The following is a 14,614-nucleotide window of genomic DNA, read 5'->3' as shown; positions in this document are numbered from 1 at the left end:
TTTGGTCCACATTGAGTCATGTCAGTAGTAGTTCTGCAACTTTTATAAGATGCATGCTGCAGAAAATACAGGATCTACCACATAACCATAATTAAAGTATTCACATGTCATTTGCTAAATATACTGTATATTTGCCACCTATTTTAGAAAATTCCAAAAGCAGAGATAAATCTGTGTTATCTTAAATTATTATCCAAAGTGCCTAGACAGCCACTCTTTTCTTCAAATGTTAAACCCACCCTTCCATGGATGCCACTGGATATATCAAAAGTTGAACCCTAGTCATGCAAAGATATTAGTCCAAGTTACGTAGTGTAGCATTCTTTTTCAGACAAACATGCTGACAGAACTAGACGAACATCCATAACCTCAGTTAGGTCAAAGAGAAAATGAGTATAATAATATAGAAAATATTTGCTACATGAAAGTAATGGAAAAGTAAAAGTAGAAACCTACCACGTCAGTACTAAGATTACAATGTGTAAAGTCATTGTTAACCTTCTACCTTCTGTCTCCTCCCAAGTATCAGACCCGAGAAGTGTCTCCTCTGTTGACATATAGAACACAGAATGATATGACTTCTCTAACCAGTCACAACTGTCTGGATGTCCACCTACCACATACCTCCCTAGGGACATCAGTTTAACGAAACGTGTGGGTGAATTGAATCACGTCACAAATATTTACAGCACTTTCTCGTCTCAACAATTTGGATAGTGCTATAGATAGTATGCCTAGAGCAAGACATTAGTCTCATAGAAAAAGTTAGCCCACTCAGTTTCGTATGCTAATTAGCTAAAACCTTTGCAAACATGGGGCAGAAATATTTAATTTTATATGCAGGATGAACTTAAGACTTTTAAAAGTATATGAATTCTTAGAAACCTTTGATAGATGAGGACCTTAAATGGAAATGTAGAGGGGCATTCTGCAGTAAGCTATGACATCATCACTTAGATATACCATTACTTAAAGGGTATGCCTAAAATTAAAAGTTATCCATAGGATTGGTAATGACTTACTTATTGTCAGGGGTAAGACTGATGGAGCCCCAAGCAATCCTGGGAACAAGATTTTGGATCCTGAAATAAGCAAGCTCTGTGCTTGGCTTTCTCCATGAGTTATACAAGCAATGAATAGAGCAAAGTTAGAATATGTGCACTTTAGCTCAATTCAAGATGGAGCTCCACAGATCCCAGTTCGTGGAATCTAGAGCCCCACTCTTGGTAAGTAGCTATGGATAGGGGATAGCGGTACAGTTTCTGGGACCCACACTGATCCTGAGACTAAAGGGGCGACAGTGTGCTAGCTTTGCCTTTCCTCTCTGACTGTGCACATTCCTAGTAACCTAGTGCAGCTTGCTCCTGCTTTTTGTTAGTGAAGGCTTCCTCATAGCCTGAACTGCTCTCCCGTTCTCCAAATTCCAGTTGTTGGAGGGTATGTGACCAAACCAGTTCATTGGCATCCTCCAAATGAAAATACTTCACATGAGAAAGCTGGTCACATGCTCCTCTACCAGCAGCTGTCTGGTGGACAGGAGCATTATGCAATCTGTATTACTTGAATATTAGTAGGTGTCACAAAATGAAGATAAAGTGGCCAACTACTTCAAGCACTCCTTTTGTCCTTCTAGAGGCCCAACACACATGACTTAAAGGGTCGTTCCCATCTTCTTTTATTCAGCAGTGCACCACTCTTGATCCCAGGAGGTGGTGCATGCCTAAAGATTGACAGTTTGGGCCTGTCATTCTAAATACCATTGTAAGAACCTACGCGGTCAATTGGCCCTTATTGTGCAGAGTGCAGAGATGTAAACAAAATCAATTATCACCTGAAATCATAGTCAGTTCTGGACTACAGCTCAAACCACATGGATGAATTGCATATTGTATGAATATATACCTGGGTTGCGAGTCAGGGCTGCTGTGTCCCACCTCAACAAGCGTTTTGCGGCTTCTTCTTACGGGGTGTGCTCAATTGGAGAGACCTCCCACTTCCGGCTGTGATGGAACGCATGCGTTCTACCCAGCCTAAGCCGGGCAGAAGTCACCTCTACCTCCGAGTGCCAGGAGCAGGACCGTCCAGTGTGACAACAATGGCGCATGCGCGCACCTTTGGCACCAATGGAATAAGGGAACAATAAAAAATATGTAGATTTATCATTTAGACACCTTATCACCCCTGGGATTTAATGAAAGATTTGGTTTTGGGGCTTTCTTGTGACTCCTTTTTTTATTTTGGACATGTATTTTAGGATGTGGAAGTTTTTAATGGGAGAGGGTCCAATTTTACTTTGGATTTTAACTTTTTTGCATATTATGGTGTATTTTGGTCTGTTTAAATCCATGCCATCCTTATCAATCTGATCTGTTCCATCTATGAGATGATCATTCCATTGTCTGGTGTCTTTATCCATATCAGGGGAAAAAGGGACAATATCCACTTCGGAAAACTAGTTATCCACAGTTGGCAATCCGATTCTTTCATCTATGATGTGGCTATACCAAACTATCTAGAGCCCCAGAGAGCCTTCAAGGATGATATTTACATCGATGAATAAGCCATTATCCATAATGGATAACATTGAACTATTCCAATTTGGGCATCTTTCCTGGATGTACTAGTTGGACTGTGAACTACCTTCATTCACTAGAGAGAATCTGAACTTTTTGAAAGGATCTACTGCTTTTGAAATGGACTTGTACATTATTGAGTAGAGATGAGTGAACATTTCAGTGTTCAGTTCAGATTACCATCGACAAATTTGCAATATTGCCCCCCGATTAATTCGTCGAATATTCGCCGAACATAGCCGATTGCCATTCATATCAATGGGGGGGCAAAAACAAACACATGCACAACACCTTATAATGGCCCCATATGCTGCCAAAACACATCAAATGAGGGGCAGACACCAGGAAAGTGGCCTCAATTCACCCACAGCACTAATTGTAGCATGGCACTGCAGCGATCAGTAAGGAATGAGGTATCGGGACAGCATTTACAGCCTTCAATTGAATGTCACAGTAAGACGAGGTGGGTGAAGAATCGGTGTAGGCCTCCTGTGCTGGGAGCCCATGCAACAGCTCAACCTGCTTTCATACTCAACCACACTCAGGGGGCACAAGTATCATAAATTTCCTAGACTAGTATTGTCATAAAAATCTAAGGATAGTAACACGGCGGGTAGTTGACTCATAGGAAGTGGAGGCCTGACGGTCTTGGAGGCCTATGGCTACAGGCAACACGCATTAAGAAGATCCAACCAGGAGTCTAGATATTTAAAAAAATTAGAGGCAGCCACCAACAAAGTGGCATCAACTGCAAAAAAAGTAGAATTAGCATAGTGGGGACCGACACCTCTTCCATTACAGCCAACCCAGCAGATGGAGACTATAACGGGCAAGGTGGTGGAATCACTGTTCTGTATTCATCTGAAAGTCTGGAAGGGGTGTAACTAGGTGGCCTACCAAATCACTACTCGGACAAGCAGCAGCAGGCAAAAACTGTAACCCAAGGAGGGACAAGGAGGTGGCACCAGGTGCTACTCCATGGCTTACCCCTACAGCGGGTAAGCTTCTACGGCACGAAGAATGGATGAAAAATGCAGACAGGAACTGTAGGGACTCTGGAACCATGGGTGCAGATGGGACCAGCTGAGGAACAGAAAAGCCCTGGCAGGTGCAAGCTGGGCCGGGTGTTAGACAGATGGAAACTGGCAGGTGCGATCTGGACTGGCTGATGGACAGAAGAGCACAGATATGTAAGAGCAGGTGGGAACAGACAGGTAAGAGCAGATGGGTACTGTGTAGACAAGCAGACAGACAGACCTGGGGAACCTGACAATTAGCAAACATGCGAGGCAAGAGGCAAACTAACAACGTAGCTCAGGCACCTCCATATTGGAGGAGAAGCCTTAAATAGAAGGTCACCCAGCTATAGGTTGGAAATACCTTAGGATGATGCGGGCAGCCCGTTTAAGAGGGAGGGAGCACATGCATGTGCCCTCTAAGCATAGTTCCCAGTCCTACAACTGAACCTTGGTGGACACCGACATATAGGGGGCGATATGAGGAGGTGGTGTGTGAGTGGGAGACTCTGAGTGTCCTGTCTGTTAAGTACGAGGAGATCCAACAAAGGACCAAGTCTGTACTGTCAAGAGATCAGAAAGTCTGTAGTAAGAGGGAATGGTCCACTGTGTCAAAGACAGATGCCAGGTCCAGGAGAAGGAAGAGGACAAACACACGTCACTTTCATTTGGCAGTTAGTAGGTCATTGGTGACTTTAGTCAGGGCAGTTTCAGTGAAATGGTGCATTCTGAAGTCAGATTGTAAGCGGTCAAAGAGGGAGCAAGAGGAGAGGTGGTAGGACAGTTCAAAATGGATGTGTTGTTCCAGTAGTTTGAAGGCATAGGGGAGACATTATATGGGGTGATAGGTAGACACAGAGGATGTGTCAAGGATGGGTCTATTGAGGATGAGTGTGATCGACGTACAGTATGTTTAAATCAGAATGGAAGACACCAGTTGTTAGTGACAGGTTGAAGAGGTGGGTTAGGCTTTTGATGAAGACTGTGGAAAATGATCCATTCAGTCCCACCATCCAACACAAAAGACGCTCTCACAAATCACTTAACCATCTGCTCACTCTTTCTATCCTCCTTATCCTAGTCGCTGGAGACATCTCTCCAAACCCCGGCCCCCCATGTTATAGCCAGTCAAACCTCCCAACTGCTACACCCAGAAACCCCTCTAACCTTATTAATATTCCATGCATGCCTTCTGTCTCTTTCAATTGTGCTCTTTTGAATTCTCGCTCTGTGTGTAATAAACTCTCCTTCACCCATGATTACTTCCTTTCTAAGGCTCTTAATCTCCTGGCTCTTAAAGTACCGTCTCACTATACGATTTACCAACGATCACGACCTGCGATACGACCTGGCCGTGATCGTTGGTAAGTCGTTGTTGTGTGGTCACTGGAGAGCTGTCACACAGACCGCTCTCCAGCGACCAACGATGCCGAGGTTCGCTGGTAACCAGGGTAAACATCGGGTTACTAAGCGCAGGGCCGCGCTTAGTAACCCGATGTTTACCGTGGTTATCAGCGTAAAAGTAAAAAAAAACAAACCGTACATACTCACCATCTGATGTCCGTCAGGTCCCTTGCCGTCTGCTTCCCGCTGACTGAGTGCCGCCGTAAAGTGAAAGCAGATCACAGCGGCGACGTCACCGCTGTGATCTGCTCTCACTTTCCGGCCGGCAGTCAGTCAGAGCGGGAAGCAGACTGCGAGGGACCTGACGGACATCAGATGGTGAGTATGTACGTTTTTTTTTTTTTTTTACTTTTACGCTGGTAACCAGGGTAAACATCGGGTTACTAAGCGCGGCCCTGCGCTTAGTAACCCGATGTTTACCCTGGTTACCAGCGAACGCATCGCTGGATCGCTGTCACACACAACGATCCAGCGATGACAGCGGGAGATCCAGCGACGAAAGAAAGTTTCAAACGATCTGCTACGACGTACGATTCTCAGCAGGGTCCGTGATCGCAGTAGCGTGTCAGACACTGCGAGATCGTAACTATATCGCTAGAACGTCACGAATCGTGCCGTCGTAGCGATGAAAATGCCACTGTGTGACGGTACCCTTACTGAAACCTGGATCCAGCAGTCAGACACAACCGCTGCTGCTGCTCTCTCCTATGGTGGACTACACTTTTCTCATACCCCAAGATCAGACAACAGAGCAGGTGGAGGTGTTGGGTTGCTCCTTTCACCCAAATGTACCTTCCAAGTTATCCCCCAAGTACCCTCACTTGTATTCCCTTCCTTTGAGGTCCATGCTGTCAGACTCTACGTCCCCTTCTCCATGCGAGTGGCGGTGGTGTATCGTCCTCCTGGCCCCTCTCATCAGTTCCTGGATCACTTTGCCACCTGGCTTCCACACTTTCTCTCCTGTGACACCTCCACCCTTATCATGGGTGATTTCAACATCCCCATTGCTTCTCCCCTTTCCCCATCTGCTTCTCACCTTTTATCTCTAACCTCCTCTTTAGGCCTGTCGCAGCATACTAACTCTCCAACGCATGAAGATGGAAACTCCCTTGACTTGGTCTTCTCCCGACTTTGCTCAGTGGATGATTTCACAAACACCCCTCTCCCGCTCTCTGACCACAACCTTCTTTCATTCTCTATCAAGAACTGCCATCCCGCTCAGGTCACCCCCACTTTGCACACTTATAGAAACATACAGGCCATTAACACCCAGAAACTTATGAAGAACTTGCAGTCCTCATTGGCCCCAATCTCCTCCATCTCATGTCCTGATTCTGCTCTGAACCATTACAATGAAACCCTGCAAAGTGCCCTGGATGAAGCTGCTCCTCCTATACATAGAGCAACTCGACACAGACGGCGACAACCGTGGCACACGCTGCAAACACGCTTTCTGCAGCGATGCTCCAGGTGCGCCGAACGTCTGTGGAGAAAATCTAATCTACCCGAAGATTTCATCCATTATAAGTTCATGCTAAAAACATACAACTCTGCCCTTCACCTCTCCAAACAAACCTATTTCAACACCCTCATCACCTCACTGTCCAATAACCCTAAACGTCTCTTCGACACTTTCCAGTCCCTACTCAACCCAAGAGAGCAGGCCCCAACCACAGATCTCCGCGCTGACGATCTGGCCAATTACTTCAAAGAAAAAATTGACCACATTCGACAGGAAATCATCTCCCAATCTCTTCATACCAGGCACTGTCCTCCCTCCCCCACTGCATCTAGTTCACTCTCTGACTTTGAACCAGTTACTGAAGAAGAAGTAAGCAGGCTCCTTGCATCTTCTCGCCCGACCACTTGCACCAGTGACCCCATTCCGTCACATCTCCTCCAGTCCCTTTCCCCGGCTGTCACCTCTCACATAACAAAAATATTCAACCTTTCCCTCACTTCCGGTATTTTTCCCTCCTCATTTAAGCATGCCATCATACATCCATTACTTAAAAAAACCCTCCCTCGACCAAAACTGTGCCGCTAATTATAGACCTGTCTCTAATCTTCCCTTCATCTCTAAACTCCTGGAACGCCTGGTCCACTCCCGTCTTACCCGCTATCTCTCAGATAACTCTCTTCTCGACCCTCTTCAATCTGGCTTCCGCTCTTTACACTCTACTGAAACTGCCCTCACTAAAGTCTCTAATGACCTACTAACAGCTAAATCTAATGGTCACTACTCCATGCTAATTCTATTGGATCTTTCCGCAGCATTCGACACTGTGGATCATCAGCTCCTCCTCACTATGCTCCGCTCCATCGGCATCAAGGACACCGTTCTCTCTTGGTTCTCCTCCTATCTCTCTGACCGATCCTTCACTGTATGTTTTGCTGGTTCCTCCTCCTCTCACCTTCCCCTTACTGTTGGGGTTCCTCAAGGATCAGTCCTAGGCCCCCTCCTCTTCTCTTTGTATACTGCCCCTATTGGACAAACAATAAGTAGATTTGGGTTCCAGTACCATCTCTATGCTGATGACACCCAATTATACACCTCTTCTCCTGCTTTCACTCCGACCTTCTTAGAAAACACCAGTGATTGTCTTACCGCTGTCTCTAACATCATGTCCTCCCTCTATCTGAAACTGAACCTGTCAAAAACTGAACTCCTCGTGTTCTCTCCCTCTACTAACCCACCTTTGCCTGACATTGCCATCTCCGTGTGCGGTTCAATCATTACTCCAAAGCAACATGCCCGCTGCCTTGGGGTCATCCTTGATTCCGAGCTTTCATTCACCCCCCACATCCGATCACTGGCTCGCTCGTCTTATCTGCATCTCAAAAACATTTCTAGAATTTGCCCTTTTCTTACTTTCGACTCTGCAAAAACTCTTACTGTTTCTCTTATTCATTCCCGTCTGGACTATTGTAACTCTCTACTAATCGGCCTCCCTCTTACCAAACTCTCCCCGCTCCAATCTGTCCTGAATGCTGCTGCCAGGATCATATTCCTCACCAACCGTTACACCGATGCCTCTACCTTGTGCCAGTCATTACACTGGCTACCCATCCACTCCATAATCCAGTACAAAACTACTACCCTCATCCACAAAGCACTCCATGGCTCAGCACCACCCTACATCTCCTCTCTGGTCTCAGTCTACCAGCCTACCCGTGCCCTCCGCTCCGCTAATGACCTCAGGTTAGCATCCTCAATAATCAGAACCTCCCACTCCCGTCTCCAAGACTTTACACGTGCTGCGCCGATTCTTTGGAATGCACTACCTAGGTTAATACGATTAATCCCCAATCCCCACAGTTTTAAGTGTGCCCTAAAAACGCATTTGTTCAGACTGGCCTACCGCCTCAATGCATTAGCCTAACTATCCCTGTGTGGCCTATTAAAAATAGAAAAAAAAAACAAAACACATAATCAGGTTCCTTGCATCGTGTTCTCATACACTTTATGCAGTTAATAGCACTCTGTGTCTGTACTGCTACATACTTAGGCTGTTAACTGGTTCATGCAGCTTTACATGAACACCCGAGCCTTACACTATGGCTGGTCCAAATAACTAAAGCAATTGTTACCATCCACCTCTCGTGTCTCCCCTTTTCCTCATAGTTTGTAAGCTTGCGAGCAGGGCCCTCATTCCTCCTGGTATCTATTTTGAACTGTGATTTCTGTTATGCTGTAATGTCTATTGTCTGTACAAGTCCCCTCTATAAGTTGTAAAGCGCTGCGGAATATGTTGGCGCTATATAAATAAAAATTATTATTATTATTATTATCACTGATTTGCCCTCATCAGCTGGGAACACGGTCATCTTGGTGATTGTTGATCGGTTTTCAAAAATGTCGCACTTTGTGCCTTTGCCTTCGTTGCCTAACGCTAAGACTCTGGCTCAGGTATTTGTGCAGGAGGTGGTCAGACTTCATGGGGTTCTGTCTGACATCGTGTCTGATAGGGGGTCTCAGTTTGTGGCAAAATTTTGGAAAGCATTTTGCTCACGGCTGGGGATCAAGTTGTCTCATTCTTCGGCGTTTCATCCTCAGTCAAATGGTCAGACTGAGCGTATGAACCAAAATTTGGAACAGTACCTATGCTGCTTTGTCTCTAATAGCCAGGAGGAGTGGTCTACCTTTCTTCCTTAGGCTGAGTTTGCCATCAATAATCACCCCCAGGAGTCGTCTGGGGAGTCTCCGTTTTTTTGTGTTTACGGGCTACATCCTCAATTTTGTACTTTGAGTCAGAGGGGCTCTTCCGGCGTTCCGGAGGAGGACCAGTTATGAGCACAATTGTCGTCAGTCTGGAGGAGAGTTAAACAGCGCCTGTTGAGTGTGGGTGCTAGGTACAAGCGTGTGGCTGACAGTAGGCGTGTGCCAGGTCCGGACCTGAGTGTGGATGACTGGGTGTGGTTATCCACAAAAAACATAAGACTCAAAATACCGTCCCTTAAATTGGGTCCACGGTTTATTGGTCCAATTAGGGTCACCGCCGTCATTAACCCAGTAGCGTACTGATTTGGGCTCCCTACGGTGTATAAGATACACAACGTGTTCCACAGGTCTCTTCTAAAGAAGGTGGTAGGTTCTGTGGACACGGCGCCTATGCCACCTCCAGTCTTGGTGGATGGTAATTTGGAATTTGAAGTCTCCAAGGTGGTTGACTCTCGTGTAGTGCGCCGCACTTTACAGTACTTGGTACACTGGCGTGGTTATGGGCCTGAGGAGAGGTCCTGGGTACCAGCCTCAGACATTCATGCGGATCAGCTGGTCAGGTTTTTTCATTGTCGCCATCCAGACAAGCCGGGTCCTATAAGCCGTGAGGGCCCTGGGGTCCCTTGTAGAAGGCGGGGTACTGTCATGTCGGACGCTGTTCAGACCAGGTCGTTTGACAGACAGCGGTAATTCCGCTTTTGACCACTATGGGCTCATTGGCGTTGGCTAGATTTCATCTAGCTGTTCCGGGGTTAATTTACCTGATCCTCGGATTTTGTTAAGTATATAATTCCACATTTGTTAATTCATAGTTATGATGCCTTCAGTGTTAATTTACAATTTTCATAGTTATGAAAATAGAGAAAAATCTTTAAATGAGAAGGTGTGTCCAAACTTGTGGTCTGTACTGTGCATGATGAAAATGCGAAGGTAACAATCATGAAATCAACAACATGAAAGAGCATGGCATATGACCACACTGTTGGGCACCAAATGGCAATCAGTCAAGGGGAGGAAGCCAAGTATATTCAAATAGCCATAGACCTCATAGTGTCATGTCGGACGCTGTTCAGACCAGGTCGTTCGACAGACAGCGGTAATTCCGCTTTTGACCACTATGGGCTCATTGGCGTCGGCTAGATTTTATCTAGCTGTTCCGGGGTTAATTTACCTGATCCTCAGATTGGAAGCTGGGCCATGCCCATTGCCTTTAAATAGTTCTCCTGATCATTGGGCGTCGCCGATTATAGCTTCTGTCTTGTGCGTTGTTATCTCGGTCTGGAGTGGAGAGCTGGTTGTTGGAGATTCGTTGCTGGTGGTGTATTTTCCTTTGTCTTATTTACTCCTTCCTATATTTGTATTTATTTTGCCCTGCACATTTATAGTGTATTCCTGAGTGACTGCGGCGTGGTGTATATTTTCCTTTATCCTTGTCTGTGCTAACTGTGGGTATTGGAGTATTACCTCTTCACTGGGTGGTGGGCGGAGGTTTCAGCCTAGGGTTGAAACAGGAGACAGGGCGAGGGTCGAGGCCTGGACATGCACACCATCAGTGTAAACTCCAGGTAGAGGGTCAGTCAGGATTTCCCTAGTCTGAGGGAAATTGCAGGGGCCCAGGTTATTAGCTCTCGCTCACCTAGTCTCCCTGTGACACATAGATGGAGAAATGATTACGACTTGGGGCTTGTAATCAAGGCAAGCAGGGCTAGCAAAAGCTTACCCGCAAATCTACGGTAATAGTGGCACCACTGAGGTCCATAATAGCGATGCTTATAGGAAAAGACCAGTCCGCTGGTGCTTTGTCACTGGGCCAAGTAGAAACCCTATGCGTGTCGCCACTAGGGTGGCTTCTTCAGGGGCAGGGGTGGTGATTCCAGTATAATTAACTATGTGTATATATGACAATTAGTGTTGAGCATTCCGATGCTGCAAGTATCGGGTATCGGCCGATACTTGCTGTATCGGAATTCCGATACCGGGATTCCGATACTCTTGTGGTATCGGGTATCGGGTATCGGAACAACATTTTATTTTAATTCTCTCTTTTACACATTTTAACATTGTTAAAATGTGTAAAAGAGAGAATTAAAATAAAAAATATCGCTATACTCACCTCTCCGACGCAGCCGGGACCTCAGCGCAGGAACCGGCAGCGTTGTTTGTTTAAAATTCCCGCTTTTACATGGTTACGCGAAGTCCCGGCTTGTGATTGGTCAGGGCGGCCATGTTGCCGGGCCGCGGACCAATCACAGCAAGCCGTGACGAAAATACGTCACGGCTTGCTGTGATTGGTCCGCGTCCCGGCAACATGGCGCCGTGACCAATCATAAGCCGGGACGTCACTGGAGGCTGGACACGCGCGCTTTTTCAAAAGCGCGCAAGTCCAGCCTCCCGTGACGTCACGGCTTGTGATTGGTTAATGGCGGCCATGTTGCCGGGACGCGGACCAATCACAGCAAGCCGTGACGAAATTACGTCACGGCTTGCTGTGATTGGTCCGCGTCCCGGCAACATGGCCGCCATTAACCAATCACAGCAAGCCGTGACGTATTTTCGTCACGGCTTGCTGTGATTGGTCCGCGGCCCGGCAACATGGGCGCCCTGACCAATCACAAGCCGGGAGTTCGCGTAACCATGTAAAAGCGGGAATTTTAAACAAACAACGCTGCCGGTTCCTGCGCTGAGGTCCCGGCTGCGTCGGAGAGGTAAAGTATAGCGATATTTTTTATTTTAATTATTTCTTTTACACATTTATATGGTTCCCAGGGCCTGAAGGAGAGTTTCCTCTCCTTCAGACCCTGGGAACCATCAGGATACCGTCCGATACTTGAGTCCCATTGACTTGTATTGGTATCGGGTATCGGTATCGGATTGGATCCGATACTTTGCCGGTATCGGCCGATACTTTCCGATACCGATACTTTCAAGTATCGGACGGTATCGCTCAACACTAATGACAATACCTTAATCAGATAACCCATAACAGATGAGACCACTGGAGGTGAGGGGCCGGATGTTGTAAACCCGAAAGAGCCAGAAGTACTATGCATGTGTGCATTAAGATCCGGATATACGAGCTGGGAAAGTCCGGAGAAACTGCGCATGTGCAGCTGGATACCTGGTAACAGAGGCGCTATTGACATTGCATTCGGTCCATGCACTTGCGCTGAAAACCAGTAAAAGTACCCTGGAAGAAATACATACTGCGCATACACATACGGCGATCTGACAGATGCAGGATAAAAGAAGGTCAGCAATCAGGCAATTCATGCTCATGCGCCAGAATAGAGTTATAGATGTATGAAACCGGTGGGTATCAAGACCTTTAGAGACAGCAGCACTTGTTCCGCCAAATAGTGTAGCCTACAAAATAATGAAGATTTTTGTAGGATAAGAGGAATGATGATAGAGAACATGATAAGCTATAAAAAAGGAGTTTGCCAATTTCATTATTTATAGACATGATACAATAAGGAGCCCCTTTTAGAAAATGTTAAGACTACAACATAGGAGAAATTACAATAGGATACCAGAAAGAGGGGAAATGGGACATTCAGTCAAATTTTTCAGGACACACGAGCCGGGAAAGTCTGGAGAAACTGCACATGCATTTAGAAAGTAGCCGAATACCTAATAGCAAAAAACAAGAAACACTATTGACGTTTTATTGACGTTATTTATTAACGCTGCAGACCAACAAAAGACACTAAAAGGAATAGGTACTGTGAATGCACATACTGTGATTTTCCAGATGCAGGATAAAAAATGGTAAAGCAATCGGACGATCAATATGCATGCGCTAGCACGCAGTTATAGAGGTGCGAAGCAGGCAGATACCAGGAACTAATGGAAGAAAAGCACTCATTAAGCCGAATAGTGTACCATTTACACTGATTCCATGTAACCCACAAGGTAATAGAGGTTTTTGTAGGATAAAAAGAGTAATGATGGAAGAAAGATAAATGATGAAGAACATGATAAACTATTTCCAAAAAAGATTTATTGATTTTATTATTGATGGACAAGAAGAAATAGAAAATTGGAATTGTTTAAGGTCGAATATGAAGGCAATCATAATAAGATCTCAAAAATAAGGGAATAGGATATTCAATGAGTTGGACTCTGGCAGGGACCAAACGTAGATGCTTAAGATTTTTGTTCCCAGAATGCTGAAATAATCGAAAGTACAAAATGGGCCAGAACTAGGCATCACATAACACATGAATATAAGTACACTAAACATACAGTGTACCTCTAGAGTCACCAGAGAAGGTGCATACGGATATTACTTTTCCAGTACTAGACCGCCCTATATACAAGATTCAGGATAGAGAAATTAATGTGGAAGTCTAGTGAACACCACTAAACATCAAAGGAGCGGAATATATTTATATTATTGCAAACGATGTGCATCACTGTACAATTAAACAAAAACCAAGTAAAAATAAAATTGCAAAAAGGGGAAACAGTGGAAGCCAGACTTGTTGCCAAATAATCAAAGAAATTCCGCATTGAATGGTCCAGTGAAGACACGCCAACTCAGCAAGCAGGTGAGAAGAATGTTGGGAGAATTATTATGAGGTAGATCAAAATGCCGCCCCATGAAGAAGACTTCAACATGTCCATATCCCACATCTGTCAAGGGAAAGGAAAAGGAAAGCATGCAATAAGCCCACTTATAGTTGTTAATAAAATCCTGTGAAAAGGAGTTCTTCATTCAGCCCCTTGGGAGCCAAACTTTCTAATTCATAAATCCATTTCGATTCACATTGTAGCAAATGGTTAGTATTGTTTCCACCCAAAATGTTTGTGTGGATATTCTCCAGGCTCACTATGTTGAAACTGGTGATTTTGCCCTGGCATATGTCCAAGAAGTGTGAGGCTATTGATGAAATGGTTTTGTTCTTCTCCCGGTCTTTTTGAGCTGTGGCGATATTTGAAAGATGTTGTTGCATTCTCCTCCTCAGTTCCTGTGTAGTCTGAACAACATACACTTTAAGACAATCACACAAGATTGCATAAACCATATTATGAGACCTGCAATTGAAATATGCCTGAGGACGGATCTGGATGGGTAATGTGGAGATGGACTTGTGCAATCAAAAACTCACAGACATTGCAGTTGCCACAAGGGTAAGAGCCAAACACCTTGGTGCCCCAAGTACGTTTGTTTACAGGTCATTGGTAGTGGCTATGGCAGAGGTTGTCTCTTAAATTTGTTGCCCGTCTGGCCACCAAATTTGGAGTGGATAAGACATGGGCCTTGATTTTAGTGTCACTTAAGAGTATGCCCCAGTTATTGGTCAATATCTTCCAAACATCCAACCATTGGTTGTTAAAAGTGGCAGAGGTCTTTTTTGGTCATGTACCTTCTTTATAAGAAGATTGTCCCGATCAGC

The 14,614-nt window shown here is 45.3% G+C and overlaps 2 long non-coding RNA genes across 3 annotated transcripts in view; one reads left to right on the top strand and one right to left on the bottom strand.

The window, feature by feature from the left end:
* The window catches only part of LOC143787666 (uncharacterized), a 186,494-nt gene extending 185,955 nt beyond the window's left edge, over positions 1-539 (bottom strand). Inside the window, exon 1 of the long non-coding RNA XR_013218429.1 lies at positions 457-539. This is a non-coding gene — a long non-coding RNA (uncharacterized LOC143787666). The remainder of the gene's footprint in view (positions 1-456) is intronic.
* LOC143787674 (uncharacterized) overlaps positions 1-14,614 on the top strand; it is an 86,930-nt gene that overhangs the window by 58,643 nt on the left and 13,673 nt on the right. The gene's annotated exons all lie outside the window — the stretch shown is intronic.

The sequence above is a fragment of the Ranitomeya variabilis genome, chromosome 1 (assembly GCF_051348905.1).
Source record: "Ranitomeya variabilis isolate aRanVar5 chromosome 1, aRanVar5.hap1, whole genome shotgun sequence".
NCBI lineage: Eukaryota > Metazoa > Chordata > Amphibia > Anura > Dendrobatidae > Ranitomeya > Ranitomeya variabilis.
Note: the sequence above shows the minus strand (reverse complement) of the source record. Positions and strands in the feature narration are given on the sequence as shown.